Source organism: Hirundo rustica, chromosome Z (genome assembly GCF_015227805.2).
Source record: "Hirundo rustica isolate bHirRus1 chromosome Z, bHirRus1.pri.v3, whole genome shotgun sequence".
Lineage (NCBI taxonomy): Eukaryota > Metazoa > Chordata > Aves > Passeriformes > Hirundinidae > Hirundo > Hirundo rustica.
The window spans coordinates 73,102,567-73,111,761 of record NC_053488.1 but is presented as its reverse complement, the minus strand read 5'-3'; the positions used below and the strand labels follow the sequence as shown (position 1 = coordinate 73,111,761).

At 40.1% G+C, this 9,195-nt stretch overlaps 1 long non-coding RNA gene across 1 annotated transcript; it reads left to right on the top strand.

Annotated features, from left to right (window-relative positions):
* Window positions 1-2,419: 2,419 nt before the first annotated feature.
* Window positions 2,420-5,850, top strand: LOC120765896 (uncharacterized). Its single transcript, XR_005704516.1, has 4 exons — window positions 2,420-2,677; window positions 3,699-3,811; window positions 4,426-4,597; window positions 5,658-5,850. It is a non-coding gene; the product is annotated as an uncharacterized LOC120765896 (long non-coding RNA).
* Window positions 5,851-9,195: the final 3,345 nt, after the last annotated feature.

Here is a 9,195-nt window from a genome sequence, read left to right as displayed (position 1 = left end):
CCCAAACCCGCCAAGGCAAGCGCTATGTGCTGACCATGGTGGAAGCCAGCACTGGATGGTTGGAGACCTACCCTGTGCCTCATGTTACTGCCCGGAACACCATCCTGGGCCTTGAAAAGCAAATCCTGTGGAGACATGGTACCTCTGAGAGGATTGAGTCTGACAACGGGACTCATTTCAAGAACAGCCTTATAAACACCTGGGCTAGAGAACATGGCATTGAGTGGGTGTACCATATTCCTTATCATGCGCCAGCAGCCGGGAAGGTTGAATGATGCAATGGCCTGCTTAAAACCACTTTGAAGGCACTAGGTGGGGGGACTTTCAAGAACTGTGAGAATAATTTAGCAAAGGCCACCTGGTTAGTGAACACTCGAGGTTCTACCAACTGAGCAGGCCCCGCCCAATCTGAGCCCCTGGGAACAAGAGATGGAGATAAAGTTCCGGTAGTACACATGAGAGGAATGCTGGGAAAAACTGTTTGGATTAATTCTGCCTCCAGCAAAGACAATCCTGCTCCTGGGGTTGTTTTTGCTCAGGGACCTGGCTGCACATGGTGGGTGATGCAAAAGGATGGAGAGACCCGCTGCATACCTCAAGGGGACCTTGTTTTTCGGTGAACACTGTGACTGTGTATTTATATTCACATGTATATATATGTATATTATTTAAAGGTTTAAATTCAATATAATATGTTGGTGTGGGAAAAATTCGGGGTGGATAATGTTGAGGTTTAAGTCTCCTGTAGAATTTTTTCCCCCTCCCAAGTTGCTAGGAGACTAAGTGCTGAGTGCTTAACGTGGACAAAAGAACTGATAAATTAGTTTTGGGGGAGGGAAAAAAAGCTCCCGGAGAGAGCTGAGGGTGGAGGGATCTCGCAGCTCTTTTCTTTTTCTTGGGGGGGAGCACGGATCGGGCCACGGCTGGCTGCTGGAGTCCACGGTTAACGAAGGAGTCTGGTCCTGGGAATTCTACCATCTGTTAGAGTATCCAGGAATTCGGAGTTTCTTCGCTGTCCTGCTGGATTTCGGGTCAGCCCGGGTCCCGCCGCTGCGGCTTCTCCGGCACTGCCACCTCTGCCTGCCGAGGACACCCCCTGCCTGCGGAGGACAGTCCGCCGCGCCCGGCTTCCAGCCATCAGCGCCGGAGCTTCCACCGTCTGTCCTCGGGGTTCTTGGTTCTGTTCTACTATTGTTATAATTGCTGTTGGGTTTTTTTTGTCTGTCCTGTTATATTTACTAGTAAAGGACTGTTATTCCTTTTCCCCATAGCTCTGGCTGAAAAGTTTTATTTTTGATTTTTCAAATTATAATAACATGGAGGGAAGGATTCAAATTCCTCATTTCCTAGAGAGGCCTGCCTCTCCTTAGCAGACACCTGTCTTTTCAAAACCAAGACACATGTCAATGTAGTTACATGTAATTCATGACACGACTTCACAGAGTAATTAAGGCGAAACCCTTTGTTCACAGGGGGATAAGATTGTTTGAATGTGATTCTGATCAAAGTGGCTTGCTGTTTTGTGTGACTTTCCGTTAGAACTATGCATGGATGTTTTCACTGGCAATAGAGGCTATGAACATGTTACCAAATTGGAATGAGCTGGATTGCCACAGATAGACCCAGAAAGGGAATGTACCTAAAGAGCTTTCCGAATGCAATGATTTTATTTCTAGAACAAGCCACCAAGGCCATAGTAACAGCACAGAGGACTAGCTGCATCTCATAAACACAACAATATAATTTTTTTTATCTGAAATATCTCATGTGATCCTTGATGCACAGATGTGAGTAGTGAGATGTGAGGAGAGGATAGCGTATGTGTTAGACTTGATGAAGCATGTATTTCAATACTTCAGGCAGTTATGCTTCTAAAACTGCTGAAAAGTTGAAGATGGTAACAGGAATGCTGCAAAAATATCAAGGAAAAATATGTGTAAGAGATGTGAGAAACAGGTGTGGCATGATTACATAGACTGAGTAGATCATTGTTGTATATGTTTTTACATAAAACAGAAAAGTTTGCAGACCAGCTGGACTCTTGAAACAAACAACAAAATAAAATATTAAATGCACAAGATCTCTAATGAAGTTGCATAGCTTCTTGCTCCAGGATCTTGTAGAAGTGAAAAGTTTTTGTGGTTGCCAAGGACAACTGGGTGAATTACTGTAATAAAAATATATTGAAGACTGGTAATACCATCTGTTAATAAATTATCTTCCTTTGGCTTCAGGAAAACACTGAGCTGAAATGGAGAAACAGTATTTGGAGAAACAGCCCAAATACTTAATCTGCTCTTATTATTTGCTTCTAGCCAATGTGAAAATGGGATAATTGGCTGTGATAGGCCCCAAATGCATGCAGGCTTTTAAATGTCGATATCAGCTGAAGAGAAGAGTTGTTGCACAAAGACCCAAAAGTGAGCTAAGGCTTTATAGAGAGTATTCCCCCTGTGATTAATCCTTTGATCACAGAATCATCTTCAAGATCTCTCTGTTTAACTGTGAAATAGTACAATTAAAATTTGACATTTTACTGACACATCTTCTCCAGAATGTGTGGCAAGAACTGGAATGATTTTGCTCTGTGGAGAGATAACATCCCAAGCTATAGTAGATCATTAACAAATTGTAAGAGAGACCCTTAAGAGGATAGGATATGATGACTCTTCCAAAGGTGAGTGAGATGCATGGTGATGATAATGCATGGTGATGATAATACTGATTGTGTGTTCAGACAATGTATGGGCCATTTACTTAAGAATTGGACTTGATGATCCTTGTGGGTCACTTCCAACTCAGAATATTTCTGTGATTCTCTGTGATTCTCTAATGAGATCCTACATGTGTTCATTCATGGGTCTGTTCTGCATGTAACCAAAGTCATGTTTTTATGGTCTTCTGAAGAATAAAAAAAAAAATATCTGTAGCCAGGACTGGGAGAAGACTCACAACTGTTGTTGATATGTATTTCTCACTGATGATATTGAAGGAGCTATTTTAAGGTGGCATACTTGTAAAAGACTTAGTCTTAAAATTTTCAGATATCTCTTGCTTTTCTGATGCAGAAGATCTAGTATTCAGACAAATGTCAGAAGTGGTTACATCTGTAGGTTTGTACAATGAAAGCTTTAACACTGATGATCCTTGTCCTTGGGGTGCACAAGCCTGCGACACTAGAAGTTCACACCGAAGGAATTCTTTATGTATTCTTAACATTTATCAGGAGTTTCCTTTCAGCAGCTGAACTACTTTCATAAGTACTCCCCTTCAGTTTTCCCTTTTCATGTATGATGTATAATTTTTTCTCTAATTCAATTGAATCCTAGAACATACTACAAGAAAAACTGAATACCAGTTTCTGGTAACATTTTCCATACTCCTTTCTCAGGTTTGATACCCAAATGGTTTGAAACTTTGAAGCTTTGGCAGAGTAGCTTGTAGGATTACACATATCCTATCAGTCTCAAGAATTCAAGTTTGGCCTAATAGCACTAACCTACACACATCCTGAAACACTTAAATAAATGTGCTGATTGTCTGCTTCTGTTAGCCACATAAATGTAGTGCAGGAAGTTTACATGCATAGAATTTTAAAAGTTTTAGCCAAGATAACTAGATAATCCTTAAAATTTTCTCTAGCAATTTATGAGCTCTCAGGAATGTATGAGCTAACTTTACAAAACTCCTTTCACTAGGAATGGACTATAAGATTTGCACAGTTTCAGTGGCCCTAGAACAACAATGTAAAGAAATCAAGCAAGCTCTCTCCCACGGCAAGACTGACAATGATGTTGAAGCAGGGGATCAGGTAATTCCAGGGTGCTTACTCAAATCTAGTTTAAGAACAAGCAGCTACAATTACAATGGACTGGACCCTTTTCTTAAAAACTATTGTGCAAGAAATTGCAAGAATCAGCAGTTGAGCACTGTGCACTCTCTTACTCACCAGAAGTGTGAAAATGTATCACAGCCTTCACCAGTTTCAAGGAAAGTGGCTTTCCCCATATTCAGGGGCTTTAACAGGATGGGGCTACAATTAAGGTTTTTATCAGTCCACAAGATTCTGATCTTTTGAGTCCTTTTGCCTGGCAACAATTTCTGTGTCATATGTGGAGAGAAGACTGAGCAGTCTTGATGAGCTTTATGTTAATGAAGCCTTTGCAGTGGGCTCTTACAGATGTGTAAGGCAGAGCCATTCTTGGGAACCAGCCCCTGTTGTGGCTGTAATTTTTGCACATAAATGTTATTCTGGGCTGGTTGTATGTTAAAGGTATTAACTCTGCATGTTACTGCTGTCTCTTGCTAACCTTGAGTGATTCTGAAGTACTATGAGGCAAAAACAGGTGTAGAATGGAAAGAGAACATGGAAATGGGTGGCTTATTTCTCTGTTTATCAAAGCAGTTCCCTGATTTTTAATGCAGGGTTTGATACTTGGCTATGCCACTGATGAAACTGAGGTATCTATGCCCTTAACAGTCCTCCTGGCACACAAACTGACTGCAAGCATAAGGGCCCTGGAATGGGATGGAACATGGCCCTGGGTCAGACCAGATGGGAAATCACAGGTTTGTAAGAGATGTATCAACTGTAAAGGTGAGAAACAACAGAAATAATTTACCCTGTCTGCTACTATATCAGAGTTTATGTTTTTCAAAAATGGTGCTGTCATTCTCATGTTCCAAGGCAATGTGTGTTTCATAAGGTATGTTTGTATGTAGCACATGTTTGCTTAAACTGTTCTATTAGTGTCTCAGCAAGTCTCTTCAAAACAATACTTGTATTTTCCTTGTTTTCCCCTGGAGATAAGAAACAGTAACTAATTGCCAACAATCAGGTTTGGGTTTTTTTCTGAATAATTACCGGCTACTGACAGCTGTGTTGCTGCACTCAGTGGATTAGTCACTGAGCCTACCATAAGAGTGATGCAATTTTGCTGTTTCAAAGGCAGTAAGTTCTCTGTTTTCTGGGCTGTGAAACCTGCAGGGCAAGAAAGGCAAAACATACATATGGCATTTCCAGTACTGCTAAGTGTTTTAGTCTTAATTTCTGTTATTTAGCGTGGATCAAGTGCACTGAATTATACTGCTGCTGCTGTTGCAATACAACATGAATTGTGTCCCTGCCTCTTGTTAGGAGTGTGCAGAAGATGTCAACAAGCTGATTTATGATGTATTTATTCAAGCATGTTTGAAGAATGGGAAAGTAGAGAGACCACTTTAGTCTGTAAGAAGATGGCTACTAAGGATGGAGCAATGCCAGTTTATACTTGCATGTGCATAAAAAACGTGTAGAAGGGAGTAAAGGATACAGCCTACCATATGATCTACCGTTCTTCATTTTAGCAGGGCTCTCCAAAATTTATTTTGGCTTTACTTTACATCAGCTGCTAAAATCATGGGATTTTGTACCTTTCGTTTTGTTATTTTACTTCTCTGTGGCAATACATGTAATATCCCATAGTTAACCCTTTTGGTAGTATTTATACTTTCCTACAGTGAGTTTAATCGTTGACAACAATCCATTATTTTTCATCCTATTTCTCTTCATCTGTTTATCTTTAGCTGTAGAAAATAACTGTGAGGTTCATTTCCAGCTTTCAGACAGGTGATTTTGGACCTGAGTGTTCATAGTCCTCTTTTTTTTTCCTCATTAGGTCACAATGTAATACAAGGAACGTAATGGTGCACTGGAGCCGATCTGAGTGCACACACTTGTGGTTTCAGTAAATCATGCACTGGACACACCACTACAACAAATACAGAATTAGCTGATGGAGAAAGTTGTTTAAAAAGCCATTCCAGAGAAGTTCCTTGATGAGGGTACAATTTATGATCTCCTTCCAAGTGAAAAGTTTGTAGAAGGTGGTCCTAAGGTATGATGCTTTGATAAACAACAGCCTATATAGATTTGGATTCCACCACATGCTTGTAAATGTTCTCTTGAACAGTAGTGCAATGCAATGGCATACTTTTAACCACAAATTCTTTGCATTTTTAAGGAAGCTTTAGTTGTTTCTACTGGAGCTTTCCTACTGGACACCTGTCACCTAAACTGAAGCTATACCTGCTCAGAGAGCCGCATGTGCACATTCCTGGGTCTTCATCTTGCTTCCAGAAAGCATTTTAAATAAGGAAAACCCGATTTTTAAGTTATATATATGCTGACATGGCTGGCTGGAATTATCTCTTCACTTCCACAGTAAAAATCAAAACCAGAAATAAAAATTGATCTGATATCTACTCTGAAATTATTCACAAAGCTGAACAAATTTCAAGGGAGACTTAACATAATAAGTATTAATAGTCATTAGAATTTGATATATGTTCTGCTTTCCAAGTGTTGGCACTAGACAGGAAAGCCACTGCTATGAAATTGTAAAATGTTACATTACACAAAACTGTCTAGTTTGTGTGAAGAGTTCAGAAGGATTAAAACTACGAGGTATGCTTTTAATCACACTGGGATAATGAAGGGATACCACTTTAACTGAGAAATAAATGTTGGCTTTGCTCCCATGTTACTTACTTGGAGATTTAAAAACAGTGGATTAATGCCATTTATCTTTATTTAGGATGGTATTTCTCAGCACTCTGGAGTTCATTTATCAACATGCAGTTACCAGCTTTACTACTGACAGAGAGGCAGTATATCTCTCTTGATTGAGTAGGTTGGATCAACTCATAAAATTATAGGAGGCAGACAAAATCTATGCAAGAATTTGCGACCATTATCAGAGGCACAGGAAGGAAGAAAGAGGAAAGAAGTGTAGTATCGCTTGTGTCAACACTTAACCGTTAATGTGAACTGAGCTAGAATTTATCAGTACTCTTGTGGTGACAACATTGAACTGCAGTTCCGTGAAGCCCCTGCTTCCCATTTAGTATGTGTATCTAGGTGAAGTCTGTTAACCCTTAAGATCGTATGTGATGTGTTTCAGTCTCTCTAAGTTCTTGGCCTTCATCAAAGTGTTGCTGAGTGAAGACTTTGACCAGTAACCCAGAGGTTCCTGATTTGAAGGGAGCACTCTTTCTGTCATATTTACAGTTGTGCTGCATTGTTAAAAGTGTTCAAAAGTTACTGCAGCACAGATGGCTTAGTACATTTCTGAAGAGAACTCCAGCCTCCTAATGATAACCTCAATAACCTAATATGGGATTGGATGAGCTATTGTGTCTTGTGAATAAATTTAATTACTTGTCCTTCAGGCTGATGCTGTCTTGAGTACTTCTCTCTCGAGATTTGGGTGATCTTAAAGTCCTTTGCCTTCTGAAAAGCCCTGAGCCAGATGCAAGAATGAAATGGAGTCTTCAAGTTCTGTTTTCTCAAGGTTGCGCGCTTTGTTTATTATTTCTTATCTTACAATTCTTTCTGTGCCCAGCCAAGGTCTGTGCAGCTGTTTGGGCACCAGGAGAACCCTCTCTCACTGGGAGGTCGCTGTCTTTTATACTAATTATTACATACCCTTTATTTATAGTTATTTGCCCATACCTACTACCTATACTAAATAGGTCATCTTTACTCTGACCCAATCTCCTTAAATTAATTTGTGTCATTGTCACCACAGAAAATGGAATGAGTGAAGAAGAAAGAAGCAAGAGACAACAACCCAAATCCTCCATCTTGCTCCCATCCACTTCCACACTAAAGAACCTAAAACTATGATTTTTCACCGTGTGATAAACTGAACTACTATCTTTCACACTCTTGTGGCCTGTAATTAATCTCTCAGTGTTGGAAGCCTTTCCTATGGACTGGGATCAAAGCCAGTGTCTTCCCGGGCTCTGTGCCAGGGTCTCAGACCCCCCTGTCCAGGTCTCAGACTTCTCATCCCAGGTCTCTGACCTTCCAGGGCAACCAGAGGGATGCCCTGGACTCCAACAATGCTGGACTGACTGGCCAAAAGATCATTGTCGATAGGTACGGAGGCTGGGGAGCCCATGGTGGAGATGTGTTCTCTGGAAAAGATCCCTCCAAAATTGAGCATTCTGTAGCATATGCAGCTTGCTGGATTGCAAAACCTCTTGTTAAAGCTGTCTCTATAGAACAGTATTAATCCAGGGAAGAGCAGTTGTAAAAGTAATACACCAAATTCTGAAACACAAATTCTCTCTCAGAGTACATATCACCATCACATCCTCTCTCCAGTTTCAGAAAATATTTTCTCATAGTAGAATGGGGCTCCAGGAATTTTTTAGGAGCCTTATGAGGGGAGCCAAAGACACAGGCCAGGATGGTCTGGAAACAAAGACTGCATTCTCAGTAATGTTCTTTCTCCAACTCCTTTGTCATCTCAGGTCGAGGTACTTCTTTGGATCATCCTTGCATTTTAGGTGTTCTGCACACACATGCATGCCCAGTACCCCAGCTGAGCCTGCACAGCATATTGCAGTTATGGGAGCACTTCCTAGATGTAGCTGTTCAACTTGCAACTTGCAATATGGTCATATTGGTTGCAACTAATCTGTTTTAAGTTGCGCTTGAAATTACCTTAATTTCTTCATAGTATTCTCCTCTGGTATAGGGTGTGACTAGAAGCAAAATTCAACTGTTTTAGAGGTTAAGAACAACTTTCATTAGTCTTATATGCTTTGACAAAAAACACTGCGCTTCCTTGTGCATTAATTTTTTTAATTATTAAGTCAATAATAAGTTTAAGTTTTACTTAACACCTTGACACTTTCACATGAACAGAATGTGATTAAACAGTGATATTTGCCTAGGGAATTTGCAATACTAGTTTACACAAATACTTGTTTGGAGTAGTTGCTATGTTCTAAGTAATAACATAATATTTTCTAAGTAAGTAAAATGTAGCAGCAATCTGGCCAACGTTTCACCCCAGTGGTCTGTTTAAAACTTTTTTCTTTCCCTGTGGAGCAGAGGAGAAGCCCACTGGATGTGATTATGATCAACAACACAATATCCAGACATCTCAGTTTGCAACGAGGCATCTCGCTTCAGATGTTGTACATGTGTTTGACACCTGATAGTTTGCAGTTAGTCAAGAAAAGGGTAAATTGGGAATAAACCAAGTACAAATGTGTTTTGGTTAGCAAATTGTTGATTTTTTTTACTTTTCCTGAAAGAAAGAAGACAAACTTCTGATCTCTTCATATACACATTTTGAGAGTAATTTTTGAACATCTGTATCACTTATTTTTGAGTAAGGTGGGAATGTTGTTATTCCAGTA